Genomic DNA, 17,681 nt, shown 5'->3' with positions numbered 1-17,681 from the left:
CTTGTTCAGCTAGTTGTCTTCTTAGCTCAGCTATTTCAGCTTTCAGTTCTCTAATAACCTTGAGATAATTAGTGTTTTCTTCCAGAGTCTCATTTGTTTTTCTGCATTTATGATGACAATTCTTTCAAACTCTTTACTCAGTCCTGTGATTATTTCCTTAACTAGTGTTTGGATGTTGACTTAATTATTTTGTGCTTCACCATTTGGGGGGCCTTTATCTGGACTCTTGTCCTGGTTCATTTCTTCAGTATTTATTCTTGTTGGTTTAACCATTTTATATATTATGTTATGAGATCACTCTCTCAGTATTTTTCAAATTACTAATCACTATTGCCTGGACTGACTTGTGTCTAAGTAAGGTAATTAAAGGGTTCACAGTTGTGGAAGTTAACAGTTGTTTCAATACTATTTTAATCCTGATTCGGAGCTTAGTTGTTTAAAAGCCTCTTTTGCCCTTTTTCTTCCCTGTAGGCTATGGGAGCCTGAGGGCTTTTAAACTATAAGTAGGCTTCTTTGCTTAATCACTGACTCCTGACCAGGAGATAAAGCAGGGTGTGGCAGAGGTAATCCAGTGGTATGCAAAGAGACTTTCACAGCCCCACTGCTTGGCCACAGCAGTATAGATCTTCTTCTGAGTTTCCTGGTTAGTTCTCTGTCCCCTGGTGTTAGCTCAGGGACTCCCCGCTACTGCTCCAGATTCTGAGGGCAGTAGCAATGGAGACTCAGAGTTGTACTTGGTAAGTCTCAGGAGAGTCCTCTCCTCCCTTCACCTGTCCCCTTGTTGGTGAAACAGACTGGAGGTGGTGTCTCAACTGATAAACTGCTGGACTGTTACCAGCCACTTAATCTCTCCCTAGGCTTCTGTTTGTCTACCAGCGGCATGTGTTTGCACTCACCAGTGTTTTGGTGGGTTCCTGAAGTCGTTCTAGTCCTGTCTTGTTTCAGTCTCAGGTGGTCTTCTTTGGTATTCCTAGTTGATCAGGGAGAGGAGAGGAGTGAAACACATCTGCTGCTGCTTGTAGCCCTGCCTCCTGAAGTCTCACTATCTAGTTATTGTTTAAAGTCAATGAGTTTCTGCTGCTCTGCTTTTTTTTTTTTTTTCTGCCTTGAGTGAGGAGTGGATTTTTTCTGTAATGTCTCAGGCAGTGGTAAGTAGAGTACTGCTCATGGGTAGAATTCTCTACTGGAAGTGAATGACTCTGATCACACTTTTGCCAACAAGGTGCTCTGTGAAGATGGCAGAGGCTGTCATGTCCATGTGCTATCTTCCTCTTGCATGAGAGTTCAGTGTTGGATGAGTTCCCATTTTAAATCTCTGAACTTGGGAGGACTTCAACATTGGACTTTATTTATTGGGAACTAATGTTTTACATTAGACAGTAAATACAATAGTTTGTACATGCATAACATTTCCCAGTTTTCCATATAACAATACAACCCCCATGAGGTCCCCTGTCATGCTTTTTGGACCTGTATTCTCCCACCCACCCACCCCAGTGTCTTTTACTTTGGTGCAATATGCCAATCACATTTCTTGATGTTCACTGCCAACCCTGATCTCATCCCTGATTGACTTTCACTGTAGGTATTATCTGTCAGAGAAATTGTCGTGGCTGACGATTTTTAATGATACACTTTATCATACGCAATCTTTAATGTGCCATTCTTCCTCTTTTCTCTCAGGGGTTTATGCATTTGAATAATATTCACTATTCCTTGAGGTTGATTCCCATCTTGACAATGAAATATCGAAGCATCTCAAGGAATGTAACCTTGCTCTATATTTCTTTTTTCCCCTTTTCTCCTCTCAACACATTGCAGCATAGTTGTTACAGCTGCTTGACATGTTGATAAACTTATCAAATTCAATTGCAAATACATTTCTAACCCCTGTGGTATGCTTGACTCAGAACCGTAGAAATAAATGTAGCTCACACTTGAATGGGAATCAGCAAACCTTAATTCCAGCCCAAGTTTCAACATTACCTGAATATGTGCCTTTAGACATAATACTATGTATTTCCATTTGATCATCTCTAAAATGAAGAAAAGAGATCAGGTTATGTCTGTGAGACCACCTAACTTAATTTCTGTACTTCTATCTGCAAATGCTGTCTTTGGTGTAAGAAATACACTTGGTAAGAATTTTCTTTTTATTATTATTCTTGTTATATTTATTCATTCATTCATTGGGCAGAGATGGAGAGAAACTGAAGTGGGGGGGGCCAGGTAGTAAGTAGTACAGTGAGTTAAGTGCACATGGCGCAAAGTGCAAGGATCCCGGTTTGAGCACCCAGTTCCCCACCTGCAGAGGGGTTGCTTCACAAGCAGTGAAGCAGCAGGTCTGCAGTGTCTATCTCTCTCTCCTCCTCTCTGTCTTCCCCTCCCCTCTCAATTTCTCTCTGTTCTGTCCAACAACAATGACAGCAATAAACAACAAGGGCAACAAAAGACAAAAACTGGTCTCCAGGAGCAGTGGATTCATAGTGCAGGCATCCATCAATAACCCTGGAGGCAAAAAGAAAGAAAGGAAGGAAGGAAGAAATAAAGGAAGGAAGGAAGAGGGAAAGAAAAAAAGAAACGGAAGTGGAAGGGGGGATAAAGCAGGAGGGAGAGTGCAGCCCTGTTTTACCACTTGTGAAGCTTCCCCCTGCAGGTAGAAGACCACAGATTTGAACCCAGGTCCTTGAGCACTGTAACATGTGGGCTCAACCAAGTATTCTACCATCTAGCTCCTTGGTAAGCATTTTCAAAAGAAAAAAAAAAAAGTCTACTCTTCCTCAATGGTTATACCCTGTAACTCAATGATTCAACACATATTTAATTAAGCAGTAATTATTAACTAAGCATATGAGCCAGAGTGTACCAGATCGAAATCTCTTTGTCCAGGAGGAGGAACAGCAGGAGAGCTTGGGGTTTGCAAGCATGAAGCCTTGAATTTGATTTCTACCCAGCATTGCATGTGACAAGAGTGATGCTTTGGTCTGTTCTTCCCTCACTCCCTCTCAGACATGAATAAATAAGTTGTATGAGTAAAAAAAATACTTGGAGAATTAAAATCTACATAGTTTAATGTGGGGAATGTATTTATTGGATAGGACGGAGAGAAATTGAGAGGGGAGAGGGAGCTAGAGAGGCAGATAGACAGAAAGATACCTGCAGCCGTGCTTCACTACTCGCGAAGCTGCAGGTCGGGACCAGGGGCTTGAACACAGGTCTTTGTTCACTGTAATGTGTGTACTCAATCAAGTGCATCACCAAATACCCCCCAATTTTTAAAAAATTTTCTTGAGGCATCTGAAAAATGGAGATATGAATGATTGTTTTAGTAGGATGATGTAAGTATTAAGCAAGGCAATGAAGTCAAGCGTTTGGCCTATTACCCATCAGAAAGAATGAGATTCATATTGTTTTCAACAGTTATTGTGAGATCCATTTGATTTTTAGATTATTAATTGAGAGTCACAGTTGATTGTTCACACCGTATAAACATTAGCAGAACTGATGTTTAAGTGTGCTAGATTCAGAATTTTAGATGCAGTTTTTTTGTTGACCCTCTCTTGGGAACTTAACTCCCAAGTAACTATTTCTTCTTGCATTCAGGATTAAATATTTTTACTTACTTATTACTGGATAGAGACAGAGAATTATTGAGAGAGAAGCAGGAGAAAGAGTGGGAGAGAGACACCTGTAGTCCTGCTTCACTGTTCATGAAGCTTTCCCTCTGCAGGTGGGGACTAGGGGTTTGAACTTGGGTCCTTGTGCACTGTTATGTATGCACTTAATCAGATGTGCCACCCCCTGGCCCCACATTCAAGATTAAATGAGAGAATGTACAGGAAAATGTGTTCTATGTTGCTGTAATTGCATCACAAGTCTTTTTATTCTCAATAGTTCTTCTGAGATCTTTTGTTTTTCCCTCTAGTCACTTTACTGGGGGAAGGTACTGCCTTATAGGACATTTGCTGACATATGGGTACAACTGCTGGTGTCCTGTGATAATTGCATACCACTCTTTCCTCCACCGCCTTGTACTGCATCCCAGACACTCCTTTCCCAAATCCCAGCTCAGTTCAATCTCTACCCCACCCTCAGAGTCCCTTACTTCGTTAGAATATAACACCATACCTAACCCAGGTTTCACTTGTTTCTTTTCTTGGAGAGAGAAAGAGAGATACTGTAGAAGATTGGAAATAGAGTAGAGTGAGAGAGACATTTGCAGCACTGTTTCACTGCTGGTGAAACTTCCTCCCTACAGGTGGGGATCAGGGATTTGAACTCAGATCCTTGTGCACTTTAATGTGTACACCCAAACAGGTGCACCCCCACCCAACGCCCCCCCCGGTTTTACTTTGCATGTTTCCTTTCTTTTCTTCTTCCTGAGTTTCTTTTTTCCTTTTTCTTATTGTCTTACATTTCCAGTGATCTTTTTATTTCTAAACAGCTCTCTGAATGGTCTACTTTTTTAAAAATTTTATTTATTTATCATTGAATAGAGACAGAGAGAAATTGAGAAGGGAGAGGGAGATAGAGAGACACCTGTAGCCCTACTTCATCACTTGTGTAGCTTTCCCCCTGCAGGTGGAGACTAGGAGTTTAACCTGGGTCCTTGCGCACTGTAATGTATGTGCTAAACTGCGTGTGCCACCGCCTGGCCTCTTCTTCCTGAGTTTCCATCCATGAGTTGAAGTCTTCAGACTCTTTTGTTTCAGATGAAACTTACTTATGATGATAAGGGGAAGCTATCTAGTTTTGTTCTAGAGAAAACTAATTTGTGTAATATTTGAATCTGGGAGTGACTACTTAGATTTATACACAGGTTAAACACTTGAGCTGTCCAGTTACCATTTGCTAGTTTTACTGAATATAAGTGCTGCCCAAAATGTTGCTTTCTTCCTTGTAAACTGTGCCATTCTGCATTTTAGAGTTGGTCAAGAGTCACAAATAATAATAACATTTAATGCTGTAGATAAATATTACTGCTATGCTACATATATTCAGATGAGAAGGGCACCAGGTCTCCATGAACCTCTGGTATCTGGATGCAGTTGAAGGAATGAATACTCAGTAGTTCTAAGTATTTCACCACCCAATTGTTTCAATTTAGTACACACACCATATTTTAGAATATTTATTGCCTTCATACTTCTTGATTGTACTCATCCCCCACCCCCACACCAATGCAGACAAAACCCTAAGTCACAGGGTGTTCTATTTAGGGGCTAGATGATGACAAACCTGGTTGAGCACACATGCTACAATGTGTAAGGACCCGAGTTCAAACTCCCAGTCCCTACTTCTTGTGGTGGGGAGTGGGAGCTTTGTGAGTGGTGAAGCATAGATGCAGTTGTCTCTCTGTCTCTCTCCTTCTCTATCTTCCCCTTCCCTCTTGCTTTCTGACTGTCTCTATCCAATAAATAAATAAAGATAATAAAAAAATAATGCAGTGTTCTTGTTAGGGGCTGGGTGGTGGTGCATCTGGTTGAGCGTGCGTTACAATGCACAAAGATCCAGGTTTGAGCCCCCAGTACCTACCTGCAATAGGAAAGCTTTGCAAATGGTGAAGCAATGCTGTAGGTATCTCTCTTTTCTCTCTCTCTACATTCCCTTCGATTTCTGTTTCTATCCAATAAATAAATGAAGATTATAAAAAAGAAAATTTAAAGTGTTCTTTTTAAAGTTTTTTTTATTGTTACTTTTATCTATTGGATAGAGACAGCTAGAAATTGAGAGGGTAGGAGGAGATAGAGAGGGAGAGAGAAAGATACTTGCAGCACTGCTTCACCACTTGCAAAGCTTTCCCCCTGCAGGTGGGGACTGGGGGCTAAAACCCAGGGCCTTGCACACTGTAATACTTGCACTCAACCAGATGTGCCACCACCCAGTCCTCTTATTCTTTTTATAAAGACCTAGTTAAAAAAAAAAGACCAGGTGGATCCTTGTGCCGTACTCACCCAACAGTGTTTCTCTGGGACAATGAACAATTTCATGATTTCCCATCAAGCTTGATTTCAGATCAGGTCTGTAGGAAGGGGTTGGGTATGGCAGAGTGAGAACGGAAGGAACAATATAAACATATACATACAGTGCATGCGCGTCTGTGTATGTGAAAATAAAGAAAGGCATCTTTTTTTGCAGCCAGTTGCAGAAGTTTCTGCTTGCACTGCTGCTGAAGATAGTCTGAGATTAGTGGATTCCTTGCAAAGTCTGGACAAAGACAGGGCTGTGTGAGAGGGATCAGTGTGTTTGCTCAGTGGAGCTTTCTCCTCAGTTGTTGACAGATTGAACCTGGGTGATATAGGCCTGGCAGGCTCCTCCCCCTGATTGTCAAGAATGTCTATGAGTAGCAATCACAGTATTTGTTTAAATAGCCTATAGGGACCATGAGAGTATTTTAACTTTTGCTCCTCTATTTCTCTTGTGCTAGAGAATCATGAAGCAGTTTGGGGAGAAAAGAGGAACCCAGCCTTGCCAAAGCATCTGGGTGCTAAAAGGTATCTCCCTGCTTCCAAAAATGCTCTAGGGTTTTAGTTCTCTGAATCAGCATGGGTGCTGCTGGGTGGGACCTCTGCTTTGGTGCCTAAGAAGGGAACTTTTCCTTGTACAGGGTAGTCACTGGGGTCTCATAGAGGGTTCCTTCTCTACTGGTTCCCCACTGGTAATATTAAAGTTCCTTTTTCCCTTAACCATACCAAAGCTTTGAAATCCTGTAAAAACTGAACTGGCAGCTTAGTTCAGCTGGATAGTGTGTGTGTTTTGATAGTTCATGCCCCCCCACCACAGTGGATTAGAAGGAATTTAATGCTTTATTGTCTTTCCCTTTCTAGTTAAAAAAAAAAAAAAAAAAATCAACCTGAAAGCAAATCTGGAAAACACCAGAGGAAGTCAGACACTGTTTTGCTTCTCTGAGAGAGAAGAAGGAAAAAGAAAGGAAACATGGAAGCAGTTATAGCTTAGAAGTAAGACTTAGAAAGTCTAACTAAGACTTTCTTACTTAGAAAGTCTAAGTAAGACTTAGAAAGGAAGTGAAGATAGGACCATTGGGTGTGGAGGCAAAAGGCAGGGGTAGATAGCATAATGGTTATGCAAAAAGACTTTTATGCCTGAGGTTCCAAAGTCCCAAGTTCAGTTCCCCACCATCACCTCTGGTTTAAAAAACAAGGAAGGAGAGAAGAGAAAAGAAAAGAAAAAGAAAAAATTGGCAAAATATATAGATAGACTCAGACCCAGACCCAGACCCAGACAAATCTATATATAAAGTCAGGAGAACTACGACAGTTTACACTAGAGGGGAGTGGGGGCTCAAAACTCTAGTGGTGGGAACAATGTGGAATTATACCCCTATTATCTTATAATTTTGTAAATCTTTATTAAATAATTAATAAAAAAATAATAATAAAGACAAAATCAACCAGAAACAGTGAAGACCAGTGGTCACAATATTTTTATTAGTATTAATAATACTAATGCAATTACATGAAAAATTTATTTGAATCACATCATTGCTATAAAAATATTATTTGTTTCTACTGTTTCAATAATTTGAGAGAGAGCTTCATATGAGATGGGAAGAAGCCAGAACACTGCTCTGGTCCCTAGAGTATCTGGGATGTAACTGGGATCTTTATGAATAAAAGCCCTATACTCCTTCAGCTGAGCCTTGTCCCCATTGCAAAATTAGGAACCTTTTAAAGTCACTTAAAGAAAAAGCAAGTGTATTTACAGCAGAGCAGGGGTGATAGACTGAGTTAGTGATTGAGACTCTAAACTTGAGGTTCAAAGGAGACACATATATCTGCCTCTAAAGCAGGACCTGGGAGGAGAAAGCATGACTTTTGCACCCTACTCTGCTAGAAATTGTTCACAGTTTATTCCTTTTTTTTCCTAGGAAGATCTTGGTGTGTGTGTGTGTGTGTGTGTGTGTGTGTGTGTGTGTGTGTGTGTGTGTGTGTGTGTGTGTGTGTAATAATGTGTTTTGCCATGCACGTGACCCAGCTTTTAGTCTCTGCACCATATTGGAGTGACATGGCAGAAACTCCAGTGTTGTGGGGCCTCTCCCCGTCTCTCTCTGTCTCTCTCTCTCCCTCTCTCATCCTCTCTCCCTGTCTCTCCTCTTTATCTCCCTCTCTTTCCCTCTTTTTCTCTTTCTCTCTCCTCTTTCTCTCCCTTTCCCTCTCTCTCCCTTTCTTTCCCTCTCTCTTTCACTGTCCTCTTTCTCTCTCCCCCCCCTTTCCCTCTTTTCCTCTCCCTCTCTCTTCCTCTCTCCTTCTTTGTAACTCTCCCTTTCCCTCTCTCCTTCCCCCTCTCTCCTTTCTCCCTTTCTCTCCTTCTCTCCTTTTCTCCCCCTTCTTCTCCCCTCCCCTTTTCCCATCCCTCCCTCTCCTCTCCCACTTCCTCTTCCTCCTCTCTCTCTCCCTCTTCCTCACCCTCTCCTTTTCTACCTCTTCTCTCCTTTCTTCACCTCGTATTCTCTTTGCTCTCTTTCCTGATTGTGTAAGTATCATAAATGATTTGAAGAAAATGCAAACCATAGAGAAGGATATGAAGGGCATATCTAATCTTCTAAGCAGACTGATTCCTGACCGAATAACCAGCAGCTCATATGTCTTCCACTAGTTACAAGGAAGTGAGGACAGTGCATATCGTTAGTTAGAAGTATTGCTCACTAGTTTAAGAAATACTAAGTAAAAATATCTATCTTTCTCCTATCTGATACCGTTCTAACTTCCAGGAATTCTCTTCCAAGGACTGCCACCCTCCAAAAAAAGGATCTTTTAACCTAATATATTGTTGAGAAGCACTAGGATTTAGGGCTACCAAGACATCTGTATAACAATTCTTTTTTTTTTTTCCTGAGGCAAACCCTTAGCGCTTAAGCTGTTCACTGCTGTTTTGATTATATTACATTTTGCTGAGCCTCAAGACAGCTTTTGGAAGGTTTAGAAGTATCCAGGGAGGCGCCTGCCACTCTGATTATTCATACCCAGCTCTTTATTTTTATTTGAGACATAAAATAAAAACACACCCTGGCTTCTGCTCAGCCTCAACTGGCGTTGATTTTAAAAACAAACGTCGAACTGACCAAATGGCACAAAGCAAGTTGTTTTTTGTTTTGTTTTTTCTTCGTCTTCTCTGTGAGTGAGTCAATCTTTCATGTCAGAGTTCATTTATAGAAGCAGGAAAGGCTGGCACCAGCCACACCACCTTTGCACAAATTAAAATGGGTAGGGACTTGGTAGTCTTGGAACAGAGGACCGAAGGGAAAACCAAAATGGTGTGATGACTCAGAGAGTGACTCTTCCTGCTGAATCAGAACTGAACCACTGATAGAATTGGCTTCCTTGGGAAGATTACAACTTTTAGGTGAGAGGTTAACTGGAAGCTCTGACCAGAACAGCCTTGTTGTCTGTTAATATCTATGCCAGTGTGTGGAGAAACGACTTGCTTCTCACCATTTCCCTCATTTCATCCTTGCAAATCAAAGTCACATTTTCCTTCTTGCATCTCTGAAAGCACTTTGAAGAATGGCTGTGAACTTTTAACCACTGGTCCACTTTACACCAACGTGTAAACGAATGTCTATGGATAGACTCCGCATTTTCCTCCCTTACTCTGTTCTGATAAAAATTGGAAAAATGTCTCTCTCTGTATTTACCCTTTGGAACTGAAGGCGTATTCTCTTCATGTATGAACATATGAGCATAGATTCAAGTTCTCATACTTTTGTACGTTATTATAGTGTATCTAGCTACATATTTCTAAAAAATACTACCGAGGATTTATTCTAACAACAAACACCCAATAAGTACCTATTATGTGTAGCTGTTTCATCTTTTCTTTTCTCTTTATTTTATTTTATCATTATTCTTTTTAAATTTTTATTATCTTTTATATTTTATTTTTGTTAGTTTTATTTTTTATAAAAACAGTAGCTTTCTTTTTAATTTTCTTTCTTCAAAATGTCGCCCTCCCAGGAACTCTGCTCTGCATTTGAAGTCTAAGTGTTTGATGCTGCTGCTGGTAATGATGACTATTGATTTAATAATTTTTGACAAGTCCATTGGATAAGAGGGGTACACAGTTCCCACCAACAGAGTTCTGTGTCCCATCCCCTCCATTGCAGACTTCCCTATTCTTTTTTTTTTAATATTTATTTACTTATTCCCTTTTGTTGACCTTGTTGTTCTTGGATAGGACAGAGAGAATGGAGAGAGGAGGGGAAGACAGAGGGGAGAGAAAGATAGACACCTACAGACCTGCTTCACTGCCTATGAAGTGACTTCCCTGCAGATGAAGAGCTGGGGGCTCGAACCGGGATCTTTAAGCCAGTCCTTGCGCTTTGCGCCACGTGAGCTTAACCCTCTGCGCTACCGCCCGACTCCTGCAGACTTCCCTATTCTTTATACCTCTCTGGGAATATGAACTAAAATTCCTTATGGGGTACAGAAGCTGGAAGGTCTAGTTTCTGTAGCTGCTTCTCCACTAGACATGGGTGTTGACAGGTCAGTCCATACTACCAGCCTCTTTCTGTCTTTCCCTAGTGGGGTTGGGCTCTGGAGAGGAGAGGTTCCAGGACTTGTTGGTGAGGTCATCTGCCCAGGAAAGTCAGGTTGGCATCATGGTAGAATCTGCAATTTGGTGGCTGAAAGACATTAAGATATATAATTATTTTTTATTTCCACCAGGGTTGTCACTGGAGCTTGGTGCCTGCACTATGAATCCACTGCTCCTGGTGGATTCCCCCCCCCCCATTTTTATTGAATAGAACATAGAAAAATTAAGAGAGGAGGGGGAGATAGAGAGGGAGAGAGACAGAGAAACACTTTCAGATCTGCTTCCCACTTGTGAAGCTCCTCCCCACACACATGTGGGGAGCCAGGAGCTTGAAACTATATCCTTGCGTGGGTCCTTGCACTGAGTACTATGTGCACTTAATCAGGTGAGCCACCACCTGGCCCCCTCATCCTTTCCACCATACTTTATTTCTATGTCATATCCTCTGAAAGTTCAGGAAAGTTGCTTTACAAACACCTGCTAGGGTCAGATTGTGTTTTTGGTGCTGACACTTGGTATTTCATTGTTAGGATCAAATTGTAAAACATCCGTCCATGTGTTAGTCTCAAAAACCCATAGATAATCAAGTAAAGGTCTTAGATTTTTTTTTTCCTGCCATGTTTGTATGGTTGTATGATTCACCACTCATGAAGCTTCCCCCCCTGTAGGTGGGGACCAGGGGCTTAAACTCAGGTTCCTGTGCACTGTAATATGTGTATGTGCTTAACCAGGTGCGCCACCACCTGAACCCCATTCCATACAGTTTCCACTACCAGAGTTCTGTGTTCTATCCTCTCCATCGCAAACTTCCCTATTTATCCCTTTGCGAATATGTGCCAAAATTCTTTATGGGGTGCAGAAAGTAGAAGGTCTGGCTTCTGTACTTGCTGCTCTGCTTAACATGGACATTGGCACGTGGATTCATACCCCCAGCCTGTTTCTATCTTTCCCTAATGGGACAGGGCCTCAACTGAGGAGGTGAGGTTGCAGGACACATTGGTGAGGTTGTCTGCCCAGGGAAGTCAAGATGGCATCATGGTAGTATCCGCAACTTGGTGGCTGGAAGGTGGTAAGATATAAAGCAGAGCAAATTGTTTAATACACAGGAGCCAAAAGGCAGGAATAGAATCTATAGAATTAGGGGTCTTCAAGTAGGAAGAAGCTAGGAAATCTATTTTAAGTATGTCCCAATGGGCCCATAATTTTAGTAAGTTTTGCCTGAACCCAATAGCTAACATGCATTACCTGACATTTTTATAATACTGTAAAGTTTTAAGTAATTCATCACTCTTCTAATGTGCTATTCCCTACATACAAAATCAGTTTTTAAAATGTAAAATGTTATCTATGTGACAGGAGGGCAGGTTTTAAGGCACCAAGTTGAGTGCACATGTGCAGGGATCCAGGTTCAAGCTCCTGATCCCTACCTGTAAGGGGGAGGCTTCATGAGTGATGAAGCCGGGCAGCAGTTGTCTCTCACTTTCTATTTCCCCCTTCCCTCTTGATTTCCCTCTGTCTCTATCTAATAATAAATAAATGCATAAATAAATACAGTATTCAAAATTAAAATATAACATGTATGTGGCCAAGTAAGATCTTTTGATTCCAAGTCTGGCTTTTTTTTTTTTCCCATTTCATTGAATATGTGTGCCTTATGAATGCTCATTCAAAATCTAGAGCATTTCTTCACCTACAACAGGTATATTTTAATCTTCAGAGTTTCTCTAATCTATGTAAAGATTGTATTGTACCGTGTTTCCAGCCATTGAAAAATGGAGTCACTCAGCATCCTTAAGTAAAGCCAGATGCCTCGGTGGGGCATGGCAAAGATCTCTTGTAATAGGATTTCTTATTCATTCCAGAAAGTTATGACAAGTGACACATGATCTAATCCTAGGAAATAACATATAGATTGACTGGGAAGGAGCCAATCTTTGACCACCTCCACTCAACATTTCTTTTACATTTACAGGCCTTGCTCAGTTTGGGCGGTGTCTTATAAAGACTTGAGTCTCCACGTTACCATGCCTGTTGTCTGTTCCCTTCTTCCCTCATTCCCTCAGTAACCACTTACTGAGCCCTCATTATATACCAGAACAGGCCAAGTCACTTAACTGTGAATAAGATGGGTTCCCTACCCAAATCTGAAGCAAATTATATGTAATGACCACAGAGGTGTAAACAAGCTTCTCTTTTATGATTTCTCAACTCTGACCATTACCAGTGGAAATATTGGTCGGAGAAATGTGTGTGTGTGTGTGTGTGTGTGTGTGTGTGTACGTGTGTGTACGTGTGTGTGTACGTGTGTGTGCGAGCACACGTGTGTGGGTGAATTCTTCAGGAAGAGCTGGAGTTTGTTATAGCTACGCATCTGGCAGTACTTAAGAATTATGAATGATTTCATGTTTCCATGGCACATGATACATTATGACACATTATATAAAATGAAGCTTGATAAAGCACTTTGCAATGGTCTAACTGTGTGCCTTCCTTTCTTCCTTTAAATCACTGTCCATGATGTTGTTCTGACAGTTTTGGGTGCTGTTGTTAGGACATTTTAATTTTATTATTATTCATTATTGCAAGAATAGTGTGTAGGGGAAGAAAAAAAAATCCAACGCAAAATAGCTAGCTTAGGGGCTACCACACAAAAGATTGACCGTGTTCCATCTCTTAAGTCTCTGTTCAGTTTCAAAGCCTTGGGACTTAGAAAAAAATGCTAACCTGGATTACTTGTTTATGTCCTTTCTTAGAACTTAGTGAACTGTTTCACATAACAGTAGAATTTTTTTGTGGGTGGCCCCTTGGCAAGCTCCGTTTCTTCAGGACCATGTCTTTAGAAAGCTGTCACAAGTCATTTTTCCTACAGAGAATGCATCCTGGAAGCACCCTGCTCTATAACAATTGTCTGAGTCTCAGTTAGCTTGGATTTTAGTTAACTGTCATCCATTCTTTCATCCACCTCTGTCTAACAGGAATATTTTAAATTTTTTTTAAATTAATGTTGATTTGAAAAATTACAAGATAACAGGGTACAATTCCCTATCATTCCTACCACCAGAGTTCTGTCTGTGTCCTATCCCCTGCACTGGAAACTGCAGTGTCGTCTCTCCCAAGGTCACAGATACAGGTTGACTATATGCCCATTTTTTCTTTTCTTTTCTTTTATTTCTTTATTGGGGAATTAATTTTTTACATTCAACAGTAAATACAATAGTTTGTAAATGCATAACATTTCCCAGTTTTCCATATAACAATATAACCCCCATGAGGTCCTCTGTTATCCTTTTTGTGCCTGTATTCTTCCCCCACCCCCACCCCAGAGTCTTTTACTTTGATGCAATCCACCAACTCCAGTTCAGGTTCTACTTGTGTTTTCTCTTCTGATCTTGTTTTTCAATTTTTGCCGAGAGTGAGATAATCCTATATTCATCCTTCTGTTTCTGACTTATTTTACTTAATATGATTTTTTTCAAGCTTCATCCAAGATCGGTTGAAAACGGTTAAGTCACTGGTTTTAATAGCTGAGTAGTATTTCATTGTATATATAGACCATAAGTTTCTCAGCCACTCATCTGTTGTTGGACACCTGGGTTGCTTCCAGGTTTTGGCTATTACAAATTGTGCTGCCAAAAACATATGTGTACACAGATCTTTTTGGATGGATGTGTTGGGTTCCTTAGGATATATCCCCAGGAGAGGAATTGCAGGATCATAGGGTAGGTCCATTTCTAGCCTTCTGAGAGTTCTTCAGACTGTTCTCCACATCAGTTGGACCAATTGGCATTACCACCAGCAGTACAGTTCCTTTGACCTCACAAACCCTCCAGCATTTGTTGCTGCTACCTTTTCTAATGTATGACATTCTTACAGGAGTGAAGTGGTATCTCATTGTTGTCTTTATTTGTATTTCTCTGACAATCAAAGACTTGGAGCATTTATTCATGTGTTTCTCAGCCTTTTTGGATCTCTTCTGTGGTGAATATTCTGTTAATGACCTCTCACCATTTTTGTTTTCTTGTGCTTGAGTTTGGCAAGCTCTTTATGTTTTTGGTATTAAACTCTTGTCTGATAGGTGGCATGTAAAGATCTTCTCCCATTCTGTGAGGGTCTCTCGGTTTGGGTAGTGGTTTCTTTTGCTGTGCAGAAGCTTTTTAATTTGATGTAGTCCCGTAAGTTTATACATGCCTTAGTCTTCTTTGTAATTGGATTCATTTCATTGAAGATGTCTGTAAAATTTATGCAGAAAAGAGTTCTGCCAATATTTTCCTCTAAGTATCTGATAGTTTCTGGTCTAACATCCAAGTCCTTGATCCACTTGGAATTTATTTTTGTGTTTGGTGAAATATGGTTGTTCAGTTTCATTCTTCTGCATGTTTCAACCCATTTTTACCAACACCATTTGTTGAAGAGACTTTGCTTTCCCCATTGAATAGTGTGGGCACCTTTGTCAAAGATTAGATGTCCACAGGTGCGGGCGCTTACTTCTGGGCTCTCAGTTCTATGCCACTTTTTTTTTTCGCTGATCTTTTGTGTGGTTTTCTTATTTTCAGTGTTATTTCTTTCTACCCTAACATTAGTGATTTCTGTCCTTCTGGTTGCTTTAGGGTTCCTTCGTTGTTCTTCTTTTAGGTCTTTAAGATGTGCAATCAGGTTGTTTATTTGTGCTTTTTCTTGTTTCCTAATGTGTGCTTGTATGGCTATGAATTTCCCTCTCATTACTGCCTTAGCTGTATCCCAAATATTGTGATAATTTGTGTTTTCATTTTCATTGAACTCTAGAAACATTTTGATTTCTTCCTTTATTTCCTCCCACCACACAGACCACTGCTAGGGCACCAAGGTATAGATCTCCTGAGTTTCCTGGTTAGTTCTCTGTCCCCTGGTGTCAGCACAGGGCCTCCCCCCTGCTGCTCTAGCCTCTGAGGGCAGTAGCAATGGAGACTCACAGTTGCATTTGGTCTTAGGGGAGTCCTCTCATCCCTTCAGCTGTCTTTTTGTTGGTGAAACAGACTGTATGTGGTGCCTTAACTAGTGAACTGCTGGACTGTTACCAGCCTTTAATCTCTCCTCTCTGTCCATTAGCCACAACTATTGGCACTCACCGGTCATTTGGTGGGTTCCTGAAGTCATTCTAGTCCTGCCTTGTTGTGGTCCCAGATTATCTCCTTTGGTAGTCCTAGTTGATCCAGGAGAGGAGAGGAGAGGAGAGAAACACAGCTGCTGTTGCTCCATAGCCCAGCCTCCAAAAGTCCTCTTTTTTTTTTAAAACTGGGGGGGAATTAATGGTTTTACAGTCTACAGTAAAATATAGTAATTGGTACATGTGTAACAATTCTCACTTTTTCACATAGGTACCCCCCACCTAGGTCCTCCTCCACCATCATATTCCAGGACCTGAACACTCCTCTCTGACTCCAGAGACCTTTACTTTGGTGCAATACACCAAGCCCACTCCAAGTTCTGCTTCATGTTCTCCCTTCTGTTCTTCTTTCTCAGCTTCTGTCCATGAGTGGGGTCATCTCATATTCATCTTCTCTTTCTGGCTTATCTCACTTAACATGATTCTTCAAGCTCCATCCAAGGCTCCCTTTCTTTCCCCCCACCCCCATGGTCCTGCCTTCTCTTTCTTTCTAAGATACACTTACACCTATTAATACTTCCAAATATCTTTCCTTTTTTCCCTCTTCTCTCTGGGTCCCAATGGAATTGGATTTCAGAACCCTCTAGTCATCTTCCCCTAACATTTCTTCTCCTCTGGGAGTAAGGACCAACTTTCTTTTTTGGGGTGCAGAAGATGGGAGGAATGGCATCTGAAATTGCTTCTCTCCTGGACATGGGCATTGACAGGTTGATCCATATACCCAACCCATATAGGAACTTTTAAAACTTCCACTAATTTTAATTTAATTTTTTTACTGGGTAGGACAGATAGATATTGAGAGGAGAGGGGGAAATAAAGAGAGAGAAAGATAGACACCTGCAGATCTGCTTTACTACTTGTGAAGCAGCCCTCCCCCCTGCAGGTGGGAAGTGGGGGCTAGAACCCAGATCCTTGTACAGGTGCTTGCACTTACTACTATGTGCACTAACCAGGTGCACCACCACCCAGCCCCCAAGAGTACTTTCTATAGTAATAATTAGCAAGCTGCACCTTTATGTTTGTGTTATTGGCACCATGGATCACAAGAGTTCGTCCTGAATTGTTATAATTTCTCCTGTAGTAAAGCCTGTTCAAAGGACAGAGCAGAAGAGAGAAGCGTTCCTTTCTGTCCAATTGATGCAATGGGTACATGATAAACAAGCACACTTTTTGTGACTCAGTTATTAGAAGGGGCCTAATTGCTGACCTTTTACTTTCGGGCACTAGAATCAGATTGCTTAACAGTGTGTAAGACCTTGCATTTAGAGCTTTGCACACAAGTTTCCTTGACATAGATGTGGTTCCAAAGCCAGGAACACTGGTTTCCATGAGATGTTATTTCTGCTGGAGAACCATCTGAGCATGTGACTGTTTAGATAGCAAAGTGGACACAAAGGTGATTGGTAGGAGAGCCCTAAGGCCAGTTGGAAATTTCTCAGGTAGGCTGGGAAAAAAGAGAAGCTGAATCTCAGTGATCCTGAATGCTTGCAGATTCTTCGAGAGACTGGAAAGATACCTAACTGGGTAGGACACATGCTGCTTCATGCACACAACCCCACTGAGGGAGGTGCTATGGCACTGGAGGAAGCTTTGGTGGTGCTGGTGGTAGTGGTGTTCATGTCTGTATGTTTCTCTGTATCTTTATCTCTTTCTCTCTCCCTCACTCTCTCTCTCTCCCCTCTCAATCTGTCTTTAACCCGCTCTCTTTTTATTTTTCTCTCTCAATGAAAAAAGACAAAACAAACAAACAAATAAAAACCAACCTTGTTTGGTGGAGTTGTATTCAGTTGTATATTCTGCCAAATATATATATTCACATGGACTTGTGTTGTCTGACTCCCCTATTTTAGTAAAGGGTATCATATCTTTCTACTTTCTCAAAAATTCAGTTTTCAGAGCAAGTTAAAGACTTATTTATCCGTGAGCAAATGACCTCACCAATGTGTTCTGGAACCTCTCCTCTCTAGAGCCCTACCCCACTAGG

At 41.1% G+C, this 17,681-nt stretch overlaps 1 protein-coding gene across 5 annotated transcripts in view; it reads left to right on the top strand.

The window, feature by feature from the left end:
* The window catches only part of SOX5 (SRY-box transcription factor 5), a 1,357,610-nt gene that overhangs the window by 737,813 nt on the left and 602,116 nt on the right, over positions 1-17,681 (top strand). The gene's annotated exons all lie outside the window — the stretch shown is intronic.

The sequence above is a fragment of the Erinaceus europaeus genome, chromosome 7 (genome assembly GCF_950295315.1).
Source record: "Erinaceus europaeus chromosome 7, mEriEur2.1, whole genome shotgun sequence".
Taxonomy (NCBI): domain Eukaryota; kingdom Metazoa; phylum Chordata; class Mammalia; order Eulipotyphla; family Erinaceidae; genus Erinaceus; species Erinaceus europaeus.
The sequence above is the reverse complement of the archived record's forward strand: the minus strand, read 5'-3'. Positions and strand labels throughout refer to the sequence as shown.